General features: G+C 28.4%; 1 long non-coding RNA gene across 1 annotated transcript; it reads right to left on the minus strand.

Moving 5' to 3' along the window:
• Positions 1-10183: 10183 nt before the first annotated feature.
• LOC135957855 (uncharacterized) lies at positions 10184-12745 on the minus strand. Its single transcript, XR_010576432.1, has 2 exons — positions 12401-12745; positions 10184-12336 (listed from the first exon to the last, which is right to left on the minus strand). It is a non-coding gene; the product is annotated as an uncharacterized LOC135957855 (long non-coding RNA).
• Positions 12746-17554: the final 4809 nt, after the last annotated feature.

Genomic DNA, 17554 nt, shown 5'->3' on the forward strand with positions numbered 1-17554 from the left:
GATACATCTTTCAAAATTAGGAGACACCTGTTTCGTACTTTTTTAAAATTCAGTCCTTTTTGGGTGTAAAAGGGAGAAAACTGTATTTTGGTACTTTTTTCTAGCACATTAAAACTTTTTCGATTTATTGTTAGTTATTGATTTATTAATGTAATTATGAACTATCACTGCAATATATTTAAAAAATACTTTTGCTATTTCACTGAGGAGAAAAAAGTACCAAAAAGGGGAAAAATGGAAAGTATAGATTTATTCAAACTAATTGGCAAATTGGACACTTTTATAAAATTTGAAAAAATTTTAATTTACTCACAATAAATAACCTATTGGTGTACTACTTTGGAATTCTGGTATTAAGACCTATGTAGGGTCCAAATTCGAGTAAATATTTTGGTATTTTTGAAAACATAATATTTCTTGAGCGAATTAATGAAAATTTATATCGTTTCGAAATAGGGGAAAATGGTACACTTTTTATTAGTACATAAAGAAAGAAATTATTCGACTATTTCATCGTTCTAATCGTAAGAAAGGGAAATTTTTTCGTTCCTCAAATGGTACTTTTTGCATTATATTTAATATTGAAATAGAAAAACATATAATAATAAAAACTTTGTTTTTATTTTTGTATTTAATTTTGATTGGGTAGCGAAGCACCCAGGGTACGCTAGTAGAACATAAAGGGAGCTTCGCTTCCCTAGTCGAAATGAAATTAAAAATTTAGATTATAAAAATAAGTATGTAAAAACAAAAACTGTAAAATAAAGAAACAAAACACCATCAGATATATAATGCACTCTCCTCTCTATTTTCAATAAGCTGTGTTGTTTACTTTTTTGTTTTGTTTCTTGCTTTGTTTGTTTTTTACTTCAAGCATACGTGTGACTTTTGTTTCTATGTATTAGTAACAACTTTAAACGCTTATAACTCCCAAAAAATCTGAACCGATCTTATTAATATATATATTGTGCACATCTGCGAACAAATACCTTTAAATTTATATATTTTTTGCCAAGATCGGATATATACTATAAGAGTAAAAGGGGTCACAAAAATCGCCTTGCCTATTAATTATATAGATTAGTCTCTAATTAATACATATGTGTTAGTTTGACAATAATTTGTTAAAAATATAGTTTTAACATAAGGATAATTATATCAAAAAGTCCTTTAGTCAAGAAATAAATGAAAATTGCCAAATTTCAATTTTGCAATTTTATCAATAACCGAATTTTATATCAATAACCGATTAAGAAAAACTTATTATTTAACAGTAAAATTACTGTATACTTATTGAAATATTAATTCAATATTTTTATAATAAATTTTCTTTCTGTATTAATTCCTTAATTACTTTTCTATAATGAAGAATATTTATTGGATGATTTTTATAACAATACTTTAGAAACGTTGTAATAAGTTATTCTGATTTACCTACTTCTAGAATGGGTTCATGCAGAAACATTACTGAAAAGAAATCTTGAAAATATTGACATCGCCTTTACTTCTACATCCAGTTTTGGGGAACAGTGTTATGTTTCTAAAGTATTTCTAATAAGTTCTTCAGCTACATAGTTATACACTAGTTCATTGGAACGTATGAATTCTGGAACTAGTTAATAAATCTCAAAAACATAAATTAAATTAAATTAACTTAATTTCTTTATATTTCACATGAAAATAAAAAATTTGTAATATTTGAGAAAAAACTTAATTAACAAACTTTAATAGAACTGAATATAAAGAAGTGGAAAATTATAATTTTGTTTGTTATAGGAAGAAAAATATTGTAGAAAAGAAATAATATTATTAAAAAAACATTCACTTTCCTTTTATTCGATTAACCGAATAATTTTGAATTATCCGATTATTAACCGGCCAATTTAAAATCTGAAATAATTATTTGTCGAATAAACCGAATAAGACAAAAACCGTAATAATTGAATGCTCTAATATATACCATGTCAAATCTAATACTTATTGAAAAAATCTTAAAAAATATGAATTTTTAACCTCGACTAAATCCAAACCGTAACGAATTTGGATATTTTGGAGAACTAAAAATTTCGTATGCATGTGAAAAATGTATGTACCGAATTTCGTCGAAATAGGAGATGTACAAGTTTAAAATCATAATTTTAGTTTCTAAATTTTATGAAATTGCCTTATATTAATGAGAATCATTTCATTGTAATATAACATAATGTACGCATGTATGTATTTACCATTTTCTGCAGCCGATCTGTCTTTTTGTATTTTATTAATTTTAGGTAAATATGTTTGTACTTTAATCGGAGAATTACTAGAAATTAGAGTTGACTTATTTGTTTTTTCATCCACATTTTTAGTTGATACTGTGATTTTCGCAGAAGACAATTTTGTGGTAAATTTTGAAATTGACGACGGAGATGGATTTAATGTCTTATTTTTAAAAGAGGTAACAATAGAAGAAGCAACAGATGTAGTAATAGAATGTGAGTCGAACTTTTGTTCTTTAATTTTATTTTCCATTTTTTGTTCCATATTTTTGTTAACGACTTTTTTTAAAAAGGACGATGAAATGTTTCGATGTTTAAATATATATAAGGATAATTTCTATAAACTATGAATTTTTTCACCTTATAAGAGTAGTTACTTTTTTCAATTAAGTTAAGTATAAAGTCTTATCGGCTAAAAAATTAAACATTAACTTAATTATAGAAATATATAATTATAAATATACATATATAAGTTTCACTTACTGCGTGTTGACATGACCAAAGCAAAGTATTTCCCAAATTTAGTCATCTCACAATTAGCTTAGGCCTAAAAATCTGGACAACGAAAACAGGTTACATTCCCAAAAGCGTTTTATTATTGTTGTTTCTGCATTTGTCTAGAAAAAATAATAATAATATCAAAAACCGTAAAGAATATAAACTATAGTCGGACGTGGCCGACCATATGATACCCTACACCAATTGCGAATATTGAATGTGATTAATTTTCAATTATAAAGCATTTATGCTGAATTTTACATAGGTTCTAATTAATGTCTGTTCATGTACGGTTGTATGCTGACTAGGAGGCATGTGGACATTTAAGTCATTTTCTGAAGGGGCCTTTGTATGAGGCCCGATCATTACGAAAATCGACATTGTTATTTATAATTATAGAAAACTTAATTATGCTGATTTTTAGATAAATAGTGGTATATTAGACGTAGTTAAAAGATAAAAGCCCAAATCGGAAGGTCCGGTTGTGTGGCTAGGGCAGAAGTTGAGCCGATCCGTATAAAATTTATGTTTATATAAAACTTATTTGTGCCAAATTTCATCGTGGTACTAGTGTTTATAAGTGAGTTGTGGGCATTCAAGTCATTTTCAGAAGGGGACTTTGTATAGGGGATAGGGTCAAATGAGGCCCGAAAATCGACAGTGTTATTTATAATTATAGAAAACTTAATTATGCTGATTTTTAGATAAATAGTGGTATATTAGACGTAGTTAAAAGATAAAAAGCCCAAATCGGAAGGTCCGGTTGTGTGGCTAGGGCAGAAGTTGAGCCGATCCGTATAAAATTTATGTTTATATAAAACTTATTTGTGCCAAAATTCATCGTGATACTAGTGTTTATAAGTGAGTTGTGGGCATTCAAGTCATTTTCAGAAGGGGACTTTGTATAGGGGATAGGGTCAAATGAGGCCCGAAAATCGACAGTGTTATTTATAATATCAAACTTAATTATACTGATTTTTGGAAATATAGTAGTATATTTGACGTAGTTATGAGCTAAAAGGCCCAAATCGGTTGGGGTCTGGTTGTATGTGAGCTAGAGAAAAATTTGGTCCGATCCTTATAAAATTAATGTCGGGATTTATGTTTATAAAAAACTTTTTTGTTCCAAATTTCATGGTGATACTAGTATTTATAAGTGAATTTTGGACATTCAACTCATTTTCTAAAGGGGGCTTTGTATGGGGGCTAGGGTTAAATGAGGCCCGATCATGGCGAAAATTGACAGTGTTATTTATGATTATATCAAACTTAGTTGTGCCAATTTTTGGAAAGACAGTATTATATTCATCGTAGTTATGAGCTAAAAGGCCCAAATCGGTAGGTCCGGTTGTATGCGGGCTATGGTAAAAATTGGTCCGATCCTGATAAAATTTATTGTCGGTATTTATGTTTATATAAAACTTATTTGTGGCAAATTTCATCGTGATACTACTGTTTATAAATGAATTGCGGACGTTCAAATCATTTCCTGAAGGGGGCTTTGTATGAGGGCTAGGGTCAAATGATGCCCGATCATGACGACAATTTACAGTGTTCTTTAGGATTACACCAACCTTAGATGTGCCAATTTTTGGGAAGATAGTAGTATATTTGACGTAGTTATAAGCTAAAAGGCCAATATCGGAAGGTCCGGTTATATGGGGGCTTGGGCCGATCCTTATAAAATTTGTTGTCGGAATTAATGTTTATATAACTTATTTGTGCCAAATTTCATCGTGATACTAGTGTTTATAAGTGGGACATTCAAGTCATTTTCTGAGGAGGACTTTGTAGGGGGGCTAGGGTCAAATAATGCCCAATCTTTATGAAAATCGCTATAGTTATTAAGACTTATATAAGACTAAGTTTTGCCAATTTTTATAGAGATAGTAGATCATTTAACATAATAAGGTCAAAAGCCCTATTCGAGGGGTCCGGTAGTATGGGGGTTAGGTGAAATAATGGACCGATTGCAACCATTTTCACTAGCGTTCGTCCTTGGACCAAAAGAAGCGCACGTTCCAAATTTCATCGCACAAGGTTTACATGGACACACAGACAGACAGACGGATATAGCTTAATCGACTCAGGAAGTGATTCTGAGCAGATTGGTATACTTTAATGCCAGTATACCAATATTTTTGGGTGTTACAAACATCAGCACAAACGCATAACTATAGTGGTGTAGGGTATAATAAATGGTTTGCTTCTAGTTCAGCTAAAAGTTTAAATTTCATTGTAATTAAAATTGTTGTACAACTTACCAAAAACTGGACTTCACCCAAACGTTAAAAAACTTAAATACTTCAAAAAGAATTAAACGATAAACAGCACAAGTTCAGCAATTTTATGTTTTTTATATATTGTGTTTATATCCTAATATATTTTTCACAGATTATCACCACTAAATACAATGCACAAATTTGTGGTACAATGATGTTTTAGAAATACCGTTATAATAACCGCTTGGGTATTGCTAAAAAATAATCAGTATTCTTAAGTAATTGGTATTTAAAAATCAAAAGAGGGGTGCCATACTATGTTTTTTCATAATCAATATAAGCAAAAAAAGCTTGTATAAACATAGATGACATGAATATTAAAATATATACATATTTTTTGGTTTATATTTATAATATATTTAACTCTCCATATATAACTCTCCAATCTTGAAAAAAATTTATCACTTATAAAGCGTTCAATTCTATAATTTGTGGTATATGTCTTTTGGGCAACAAATTTTTGGTTTTGGAGTTATAGAATTTTAAAGTTTATACATGTATACGCAATTTTTTCTATATTCATCAACCGATTCTAACAATGTATATATCATCAGAAAGAGCTTTAGAATACCTTTTCAACGATATATAATATGACCTCATTTAATAACTCAATGAAGACCAATCGCACAAAAAGTATTTTTTATATAAAATTTTGTGATAAAAGTGCCGTTTTTCACAAATCCATCGAAATAACGGTACCGATAAATATAAAACAAATTGTAGAAAAGATTTCAAGCATTCTTTTGATGTATAGATATACACGTATATCTTAATAAATGGGGATGATATTGTTGTTTAAAAGGGTAAAGTATATAAAATTAATGTTTTTTTATTCGATATTAGTTAATTGTTGTTGTTTTTTTTAGAGAAACAAAGTTCATACCAGACTATAAATTATTGAAAAGTACATCGAAATACCTTTCCAACGATGTATAATATTAAGGATTAAAATCTTATATTATGTCTCAAAACAATAACATTCTACAAAAAAGTGAAAAATCGCGCGAAATTTTTAAAATAATTTTTTACACACAATACTCATAGAAGTCATACACTATTTACTTATTTTCCTAATTGCAAAAAGTCGACTTTTCATAAAATGCAGAGTCGACTTTCATAATTTGCAAAATTAAAAGTTATTAATTTTGCATAAATAATACCATAATACTTACAGAAATCATACCGAATAAAACACTCCATTTACTTATTTTTCTAATTTTTTCTCTTTAAAATTTTGTTAATTTTTTAAATGCATTTTGTGGTAACAACACCGTAGTGTTTTACTAAATCATATGTATAGACTTATTCTGATACTACAACACATGAAAACAATGATGTCCCTGATTGTAATCGGGGAAATGAAATTACCCCATGTCTATATTAGACAATTATTTATCACGGCACTTGACAAAACGTCGGCAGAAAAATTGTCAATTTTTTTTTTTATGTTAATGAATAGGGGTAACAAAATGCTGATATTATCACGACAACTCACAGATAATTTTGCTGAAATAATGCTATATTTTATTAAAACAAATAAAATTAAATGCAAATTTTGTAAATAAACACTAATTTCACTAAAACTTATGTTAAAAATCAAATTTAATTGCACAAAAACAAAATTCTAAACAAATTTTACAATAAAATGACGTTTGTTATCAAGACAACGTTGTCTAAACAATTGTTTAGACAACACTGTCATAACGACGTTATAACGCTAATAAATACCGTCTGTACCTGCTAATTTTTTATCATGATAACAATTTGACGTTTAGCATAATAAATATTTGTCTTACATAGACACGGGGTTAGGCATATCTATATATATAAAATTGAATGCGACGTGCCACGCCCACTTTCAAAATAAGTATTAAAAGTCGCATATCTCAGAAACTGTATGGACAACTTTGACATCCATAAGAATATTTTTGGAAAAAATGGGCGGAATGGCTATAGTGGGCGTGGCACCTTCTATATGAAAACACTCTATACTTATTATTCTAATTTTTTCGCTTTAAAATTTTGTTAATTTTTTAAATGCATTTTGTGGTAACAACACTGTAGTGTTTTACTAAATCATGATTATATATATAGATTTATTGTGATATTACAACACATGAAAACAATGATGTCCCCGATTGTAATCGGGGAAATGAAATTAGGCATATGGAATATAAACAAGCAATTCTAATACATATCAGATATTTTGAACATAAAAAAGAAAAAATTCGGAAACTCAACAATTTTTAAATTGCAAAAAGTCGACTTTTCATAAAATGCAGAGTCGACTTTCATAATTTGCAAAATTAAAAGTTATTAATTTTGCATAAATAATACCATAATACTTACAGAAATCATACCGAATAAAACACTCCATTTACTTATTTTTCTAATTTTTGATACATATCTGATACATATCAGATATTTTGAACATAAAAAAGAAAAAAGATATTTAAAAAAATTCGGAAATTCAACAATTTTAAAATTGCGAAAAGTCGACTTTTCATAAAATGCAGAGTCGACTTTCATAATATGCAAAATTAAAAGTCATTAATTTTGCATAAATAATACTCATAGAAATCATACCGAATAAAACACTCTATTTACTTATTATTCAAATGTTTTCTCTTTAAAATTTTGTTAATTTTTTAAATGAATTTTGTAGTAACAACACTAGTGTTTTACTAAATCACGATTATAGGTCTGTTCGCGTACTCAATAATTTGTAACAATTTGTAACAATTTGCAACTATTGTTACTGGATTCCGTTCGCGTACTTTTGAAAACTTGCAACGAGAGAGTAAGAGAGCGATAAAAATGACAGTTCGATGATAGAGAATTTTTTTATTTTACTGGATATTTTTTACTGGGGAAAAAATATCCAGTAAAATATGTTCACAACATATGGTTGAAATATGAATACGTAAACAAACCAAAGAAAACAAAAATTTGGTAAATTTTACATTTTTTGAAAGAAATATAAAAATTAATAACACACGAATATTAAAAAATTATTTGTAATTAGATTTATTCTAATTTTATTTATCATAAATTAGTTTTTAAAAGAGTTTGTTTGTTGTGAAAAATCATAACAAATATTGTCAATCTAGCGTTTTTAAAACCACTTAGTTTGTTTTTCTCTTAGCGATTTTATGTAAATTTTTATTTTACTAATATGTTTGTAACATGAAGTTTTAAAACAATAATATATTTGTAATGATATTACATGTTTTGTTAACTTTAAATATCCATTTATTTATAAGAAAAATCATAATTTCAATTGTTTGTTTTTTGGTGTTTTGTTAGCGATTGAGATTTCAGCAAAAGGGCATTACTAATCTTTGTTTATAAACAAAACTTGCAATTTTTTTTTACAAATTTGCGTTCGCGTACTTTTTTGGATATTTTTTTGATTGAGAGTAAATTAAAAATTACTCTCTATCATAAAGTTACTGGATATTTTTTACTGGAAAGTACGCGAACAGACCTTATATGTATAGACTTATTCTGATATTACAACACATGAAAACAATGATGTCCCCGATCGTAATCGGGGAAATGAAATTAGGCATATAGAATATAAACTAGCAATTCTGATACATATCAGATATTTTGAACATAAAAAAGAAAAAAGATATTTAAAAAAATTCGAAAATTCAACAATTTTAAAATTGCAAAAAGTCGACTTTTCATAAAATGCAGAGTCGACTTTCATAATATGCAAAATTAAAAGTCATTAATTTTGCATAAATAATACTCATAGAAATCATACCGAATAAAACACTCTATTTACTTATTATTCAAATGTTTTCTCTTTAAAATTTTGTTAATTTTTTAAATGAATTTTGTAGTAACAACACTAGTGTTTTACTAAATCACGATTATATGTATAGACTTATTCTGATATTACAACACATGAAAACAATGATGTCCCCTATCGTAATCGGGGAAATGAAATTAGGCATATAGAATATAAACTAGCAATTCTGATACATATCAGATATTTTGAACATAAAAAAGAAAAAAGATATTTTAAAAAATTCGGAAATTCAACAATTTTAAAATTGCAAAAAGTCGACTTTTCATAAAATGCAGAGTCGACTTTCATAATTTGCAAAATTAAAAGTCATTAATTTTGCATAAATAATACTCATAGAAATCATACCGAATAAAACACTCTATTTACTTATTATTCAAATGTTTTCTCTTTAAAATTTTGTTAATTTTTTAAATGAATTTTGTAGTAACAACACTGTAGTGTTTTACTAAATCACGATTATATGTATAGACTTATTCTGATATTACAACACATGAAAACAATGATGTCCCCGATCGTAATCGGGGAAATGAAATTAGGCATATAGAATATAAACTAGCAATTCTGATACATATCAGATATTTTGAACATAAAAAAGAAAAAAGATATTTTAAAAAATTTGGAAATTCAACAATTTTAAAATTGCAAAAAGTCGACTTTTCATAAAATGCAGAGTCGACTTTCATAATTTGCAAAATTAAAAGTTATTAATTTTGCATAAATAATACTCATAGAAATCATACCGAATAAAGCACTCCATTTACTTATTTTTCTAATTTTTTCTCTTTAAAATTTTGTTAATTTTTTAAATGCATTTCATGGTAACAACACTGTAGTGTTTTACTAAATCATGATTATATGTATAGACTTATTCTGATATTACAACACATGAAAACAATGATGTCCCCGATTGTAATCGGGATTATATTTTAAGTAAATTATATTTGACACGTTCCAAAATCGGTCATTAATTACTCATTGCCCCATATATATACATGTATGTATATTTCCCTGGAATGTATGTATATTCACACATTAACATGACTAAAAAAATTTTCTAAAATTTAGCCCCCAAATAAGTTTGAGTTTTAGAAGATGTCTAACTTGCATATTTATTTAAATACATTAGTACTGAGATGACATCTATAACAAAATACTTCTGAAATATTTGAGTAGCGTTAACATTTTATAACTAACGAAATCGCTGAAATACAATTATGTTTTAATTATATTACTCATAAAAGTTCTTACATATGCTTTCCATTTGACCAAATATTCCATAGCCTACCATCTTTTGCGAAGTCCTTAGTTGACACACAGTTATAATGTTTGATATATGAACAATGACTTAAATCTTTATTTATTAAAATAATCACTTTAGACTTTTTTTGAGAAGGAATGCGTATAATTTTTTCCGATATCTGTTTTTGCATATAAAACGGTAGCCCTAAAAGTCAAAAATCTTTTAATTTCGGAATTGTGGGAAATTTTTGCAAATAAATCGGTAACCCTAAAAATCTTTTACATAAATGAAGATATTGGTTAAAATAAAGCGGGAAAATGCTAGGACTTCGATTTTTAGGCCTTCTAGGAGCCATATTTACACTTTACAAAAGACACTGCCTTCTACAAGCACTTTGCTTCCCTTCTCGAAGGATTCATACACATTATATGTTGCATTGCAAAACAAGTCCAAACAATTATTAAAATTCAAACATGATTGGGTTCTTTTTTATAAACCTCTATCTGAAAACAGAAGAATGTATTCTTTTCATTCCAAAAATTTAGTTTTTTGCTTAACTTTATGTTGAAGAGTTCACGTAAAGTAGTGTTTTATAATTAAAACTACACATGCGACTCTTTAAAGCTAATTCCTTAAGTTTAATATTGAATTTATTAAAAATGTATTCCCTAATAACCCTCTTAGACATGCTTCCGTCGAAGCCTTTGTATTCTGCACAGGTAATTATATTAAAAGTCTTATTGACTTATTGATAAGAATTTATCAAAGTTGTATATATCAAATTTTGTATGAAAATTTGTTTTAAAAAACTGATAAATTCGTATGAATAAGTCCCTAAAACTTTTATTATAATTTCCTATACCGACATTCTACAAGCCTTCGACTGAAGATCTTCTAATATGACTTTAACGGAAGACCATCTTATATACATTCCGTTATTGGTCTTCTAAGCCTTCAGCAAAAGATATTCTAATAGGCCTTCAAGGGAAGACCATTTAATAGGCCTTTTTAAGTAACCCTCTAACAGAGAAGGCAAGCACTTGGCTGCCAATGACTCGCCGTGTAAAATTGAAATGATTTTGCAATGCAGAGGGGGTGTGCTTGTGTCTGCAAAAAAAAGCTTTTAGGAAGGCCACTTTACTAACTCTTTTTTCCCGCTGGGTAGTTTCTTTTATTAATACTCGAAGCAAAATATTTATACATAAGCTTACAAATGTCCAATCATTCAGGGTTATTTTTAATTAATCTAATTCATTTGCAGATATCAAAATGTTTTCAGTCTTCGCCTTATATGTATTTATTAAAATGTGCTTTCTGTGGCACATTTGTCTAAATATAAACCTTTGATTTTTGTATGAATGTCTATTTCCGAATTTATGACCACTAATATTCACTTTGGATAAGCATAAAATGTTTACCTTTTTTACTTACCATTAAAAAATTAAAACAATCACTAAAAAATTAAAACAATCACTAAAAAATTAAATACGCACAAGTATGAGTGTTAAGTCCATTATGGACAAATACCTTTTAAATTTAAGAGATAATTAAGTTTAATCAATTATAATACTATGCCATTGGAACCATTCACAAACAAAAAATATTTGAGTCAATGCACAGATACAATTTTCTAAAGGGGAACTTATATGGAAGATATCGTCAATTATTTTCCGATCATCAGACAATTAAAATTTCATCGCTATACAGTTGTTCTTATGCTTTAAGGGAGCGTTAAAGTCATTGAATTCAATTTTAAATATGTCCAACAGATATTGGAAAAATCTAGTTTACACAAACATGAGAAAAATGTATACAATAAAATAAATGTTCTGCATCTCAAAATTTTTGGAGCAAAAAATAGTTTTCTGTATTGAGCAAGGATTATATTCTCAGGGGTATTTCGAACGCCGTCTTCGCTAAAAACAGTTTTTCTGTACATCAAGATTTTTGAGGCTACCATTTTATATGTACTTTTTTCAATATTTGGCTCCGAAAGTATGAACTGCCGCCAAAATTTGTTTGTTCACAAACTCAGAACAAAATGTTCCATGATTAATATACATTCCAGATTTAAGTCCAGACAATGCTTAATGTAACTAACATGATCTGCCCAAGATTTGTTTTTTCCAAAAAAAAAAATCCGACTTGTTATTTTCTCGTTGCATGAATGAAGTTTTCTATATCCTGATATATAGGACAGAGGTTAAATGGGAGCATTTGAAAGATGTTTCTGGGCCACTAAAATTTAGGAAAATATAGGAATTATAAATGATATAGAATTTATAGTCAAACAAATATATACCTGTGATTAAATCAACGTCTCACAGAATATCTCTGCGACCGGCCATAGGTAAGAAAAATATATTAAAGGAAAAATGTTTAAATAAAATCTGTGGTGGTTATCTTGATGACTTCCAACACCTGTTTTAGTGTTTTTTGCTATTAAAAAATGCCTGCATACTGTATACAAGTTCTTACACGAAATAAACTTGAATTTTGTCAAGCAATGTTATTGATCAAGAATATTAAAACAGGCATCAAAAGTAGTCGCAGTTTTAATGAACTATACAAATAGAAATGTCGTAAAACAACATAGTAAAATATTATAAATACTTCTACTAGTTAGGTATATCCAACAAGAATATTAAATGCGGCAAAATTGCAAACATCAAAGGCTGTGACTAGTTTTTCTTATCAACGGCGTTAAAGAAAAATCGACGTGCGGAAAAAGTAAAAACAAATATTGATGTTAACCGCTGCAACAGAATTTTTGTTGAAAGTGTGGCAACACCAAGTTATGAAAATAAATTTTAAAATGGAAATATTAGACATTTAGGACGTATATATACACGAAACGATAACAAAGAATAAGAGTAGAATTGTGGAGGTATAAAACAAAATAATAATAAAAAATTGAAAAAAATGTCCCCAAAGTATCATGTCCCCAAACTATGCGCAAGACATATAAAAACTTTGGGGACTGTCCCCAAAGTATGCAAAAGTCCTCAAAATATACGCTGTATCGAAAAAAAGTCCCGAAAGTATGCGCTGTGCATACATATATATATATATATATATATATATATATATATATATATATTCTTTATAAGATTTACAAATTTAATGTTAGTAATGAATTAGAAAGTAGAAATTAATTAAAAAGAAGTGAAAGAAAAAATTTAAAATGTTTTGCTAAAATTGTTTTTTTGTGACCATAGGTATGACCATATCAGAGGCATGAATTATTTTCTATTGTTGTGCAAATAAAAATCTAGAGAAAGTACCGCGCCTCGACTGAAGATAGCCGGAAGAAAAACCCAGCATGCCTCGCCCCTCTAGAGCAATGTAACAAATCGCAACAGTGTATTTTGCTTATATTTTGTGTTGAATGATTTTATCACTAATTTCTTTGTTTTTTTTTACTTTTGGTACTTAAATAAATTAAATATGTGTAAATTAATCGCACCGAATCATAGAAAGAAGAAATTTTACATTAAAAACAACTGAACTGACAGCTCATTGCTTAGCAATAATTGCTCAGTCAATCATTGCGCAATGGAAACTCGCAAATTTCATTGACGCAATCAAATTTGACGATTGCAGCAATAAATATTGCTACGTGGAGACAAGGGTTCTATATCTGAAACAAAAAGTCGACTTTTTCCGTTTTTTAAAAAGTCGACTTTTCGAACTTTCGACTTTTGGTACTTTATGAAAAGTAGACTTTTCGAACTTTCGACTTTTTAGTTAATCGACTTTTTTCGATTATTTTCGACTTTCCGACTATTTTCGACTTTTTTCAACTTTTTACCATTGTAAAAAATACATGGTTTTTACATTTATTGATGCGCCTTTTGTAAAGTTTAGCAATAAAAATGAAATTTATCAAGGCGATAATAGTTAGAATAATGTTGTAAGAATTTTGTGTAGAAAAAAGCTCTATTTTATAAACATTTATTTATTTATTATTTACATATATTAGCATACACTACAAAAAATGCAAGTGCAATATTGTTTTTAACAATCTAAAAAGTCGACTTATATATACCCTTCTTCACCTTCGTGAGAAGGGTATATATAAGTTTGTCATTCCGTTTGTAATTTCTACATTTTTCATTTCCGACCCTATAAAGTATATATATTCTGGATCCTTATAGATAGCGGAGTCGATTAAGCCATGTCCGTCTGTCTGTCTGTCTGTCTGTTGAAATCAGTTTTCTGAAGACCCCAGATATCTTCGGTATCCAAATCTTCAATAATTCTGTCAGACATGCTTTCGAGAATTTTGCTATTTAAAATCAGCAAAATCGGTCCACAAAGGGCTGAGATATGAGGAAAAAACCAAGACAACCTCGATATATATATATATATATATATATATATATATATATATATATATATATATATATATATATATATATATATATATATATATATATCGATATATATATAAATGAATAAAGTAAATATATAAATGAAATACTTAAATTTTATATTTTACTTAACTTATTTATTTGCTTACAAAATGATGAATTGTTGTTGTAGGGTTGTAGGGTTGTAGAGTTGTTGCAGTTGAGTAGAGTTATCAGAGTTACCAGATATCTTCGGGATCCAAATCTTCAATAATTCTGTCAGACATGTTTTCGAGAATTTTGCTATTTAAAATCAGCAAAATCGGTCCACAAATGGCTGAGATATGAGGGAAAAACCAAGACAACCTCGATTTTTTACCTATATCTGGATTAGACAATATGGATATCTAATGATAGATATTTCAAAGACATTTGCAACGACGTATATAAGACCATAGTAAGTTGGACCTACAATGGGTCAAAATCGGGAAAAAAATTTTGAACCCGAATTTTTTTTTTTTTTTTTTTAAAAATTTAAAAAAACAAAAAAAAAAATTTTAAATTTAAAAAAAAAAATTTTAAATAACAATTGAAAAATTTTTTTTTCCAAAAAATTCAAAAAACAACTGGAAAAAAAATTAAATTTTGTTTACCTAAAAATATTTAAAATTTTGAAGTATAATTTGGTGAAGGGTATATAAGATTCGGCACAGCACTCTTACTTGTTTTTATTCAGTTTGAATTGTCAATTCACTTGTGGTTGTTGTGGCGAAAAATAAAACAAACCCAAAAGCAAAAACAACAACAGGCAACTTTGACAATTCACCTACTTTTTAACAAAAACAAAGTACCTGTTGTTTTTGTATTGTTGTAGTGATGCAGTCACCTTTCTAAGTGTGCCCTGACTTGTCTAAACAACTGAATAAAAAAACAAGTACAAGGCGTATTTAACAAGGTGACAGCAGTGGCGAATTGAAATAAGTACAGGCGAATTCACTTATTTTTTATACATAGAGTTTTACATACGGGCTTACGGTCGAATATTTTTTATATATGTAGTTTGACATTTGTGCGTGCTATTTCTAAAATCAGCTGTGCTGCCGATGGCACCTTATTAAATGCACCTTGAACAAGTACGAGTACTATATTCGGCTATGCCGAATCTTATATACCCTTCACCTTTGTTGTGGATGCATTATTATTTTTTATAATTAGTATATATGTATGTATGTACATTGCCCACTTTCAGCGTACAGCATCCTAAATTTATCAAGAACACAAAAAACAACAACAACGCCAAACGAAACAAAACACCAAAAGAAAAAACAAAAACAAAATACGCAAGCCAATGAAACCAACACACATCCAAACATACGTTTAATTGTATGAAAAACAACAACGCCAAAAGAAACAAAACACAAAAAAAAAAAACAAAATACGCAAAGAATGCACATCCAACCATACGATTTGTTGCCTTTTTGTCAAAAAAACCAACACACAACCAAACAAACGTTTAGTTGTATAAAAAACAACAACAACGCCAAAAGAAACAAAACACAAAAAAAAACAAAATAAAGCATGCACATCCAAAAACATACGTTTTGTAGCTTTTTTGTCAAAGCATGCAATACATTGTGTTTTTTGATGAAATTTTCAGAGGTTGTCTCGGATTTTTGCTCATATCTCCGTTATTTATGGACGGATTTTGCTGATTTTAAATAGCAAAATTCTCGAAAGTATGTCTGACAGAATTGTTGAAGATTTGGATCCCGTAGATATCTGGGGCCTTCAGAAAATTGATTTCAACAGACAGACAGACGGACGGACAGACAGACGGACATGGCTTAATCGACTCCGCTATCTATAAGGATCCAGAATATATATACTTTATAGGGTCGGAAATGAAAAATGTAGAAATTACAAACGGAATGACAAACTTATATGTTCTCACAATTGGTTGGTGTCGGAAGTTTTAAAAGTGCAATAGAACTGAAACGTGGATTCCTGTGATAACAGTTGATGTAAGTGATGTCAACTAAAATTATATTTTCTATATTGCTGAAAAAAGTCGAAGTTCGGAAAAAAATTGAACTATTGATAACGTTATCAAAAAGTTAATCCTATGTCTCCACGTAGCAATTTTTATTGCTAAGCACAAGCAATAACGTCGGCATAACAAGAGCAGAGCGATTGCTTTAGGTGAAGAAAACTTTCGTCACAAATACAAAATTTTTAACACGAGAAATTTTATGAAAAACTGATGTGTATTTTGCTTATATTTTGTGTTGAATGATTTTTTCACTAACTTCTTTGTTTTTTACTTTTGGTACTTAAATAAATTAAATATGTGTAAATTAATCGCACCGACTCATAGAAAGAAGAAATTTTACATTAAAAACTACTGAACTGACAGCTCATTGCTTAGCAATAATTGCTCAGGCAATCAGTAGAGCAATCATTGCGCAATGGATAGCTACATATGCAAATTGCTGTCTACACTCGCAAATTTCTTTGGCGTAATCAAATTTGACGATTGCAGCAATAAATATTGCTACGTGGAGACAGGGTTTCTACAGCTGAAACAAAAAGTCGACTTTTCGAACTTTCGTCTTTTTAGTTAATCGACTTTCCGACTATTTTCGATTTTTTTCAACTTTTTACCATTTCTTGTAAAAAATACATGGTTTTTACATTCATTGATGCGCCTTTTGTAAAGTTTAGCAATAAAAATGAAATTTATCAAGGCGATAATAGCTAGAATAATGTTGTAAGAATTTTGTGTAGAAAAAAGCTTTATTTTATTAACATTTATTTTTTTATTTATTTATTATTTACATATTTTTTACTTTTTACCATTTCTTGTAAAAAATACATGGTTTTTACATTTATTGATGCGCCTTTTGTAAAGTTTATCAATAAAAATGAAATTTATCAAGGCGATAATAGTTAGAATAATGTTGTAAGAAGTTTGTGTAGAAAAAAGCTTTATTTTATAAACATTTATTTATTATTTACATATATTAGCATACACTACAAAAAATGCAAGTGCAATATTTTTTTAACAATCTAAAAAGTCGACTTTTATCGACTATTCGACTTTTTTT

This window comes from Calliphora vicina, chromosome 4 (genome assembly GCF_958450345.1).
Source record: "Calliphora vicina chromosome 4, idCalVici1.1, whole genome shotgun sequence".
In the NCBI taxonomy this organism is placed as follows: Eukaryota; Metazoa; Arthropoda; class Insecta; order Diptera; family Calliphoridae; genus Calliphora; species Calliphora vicina.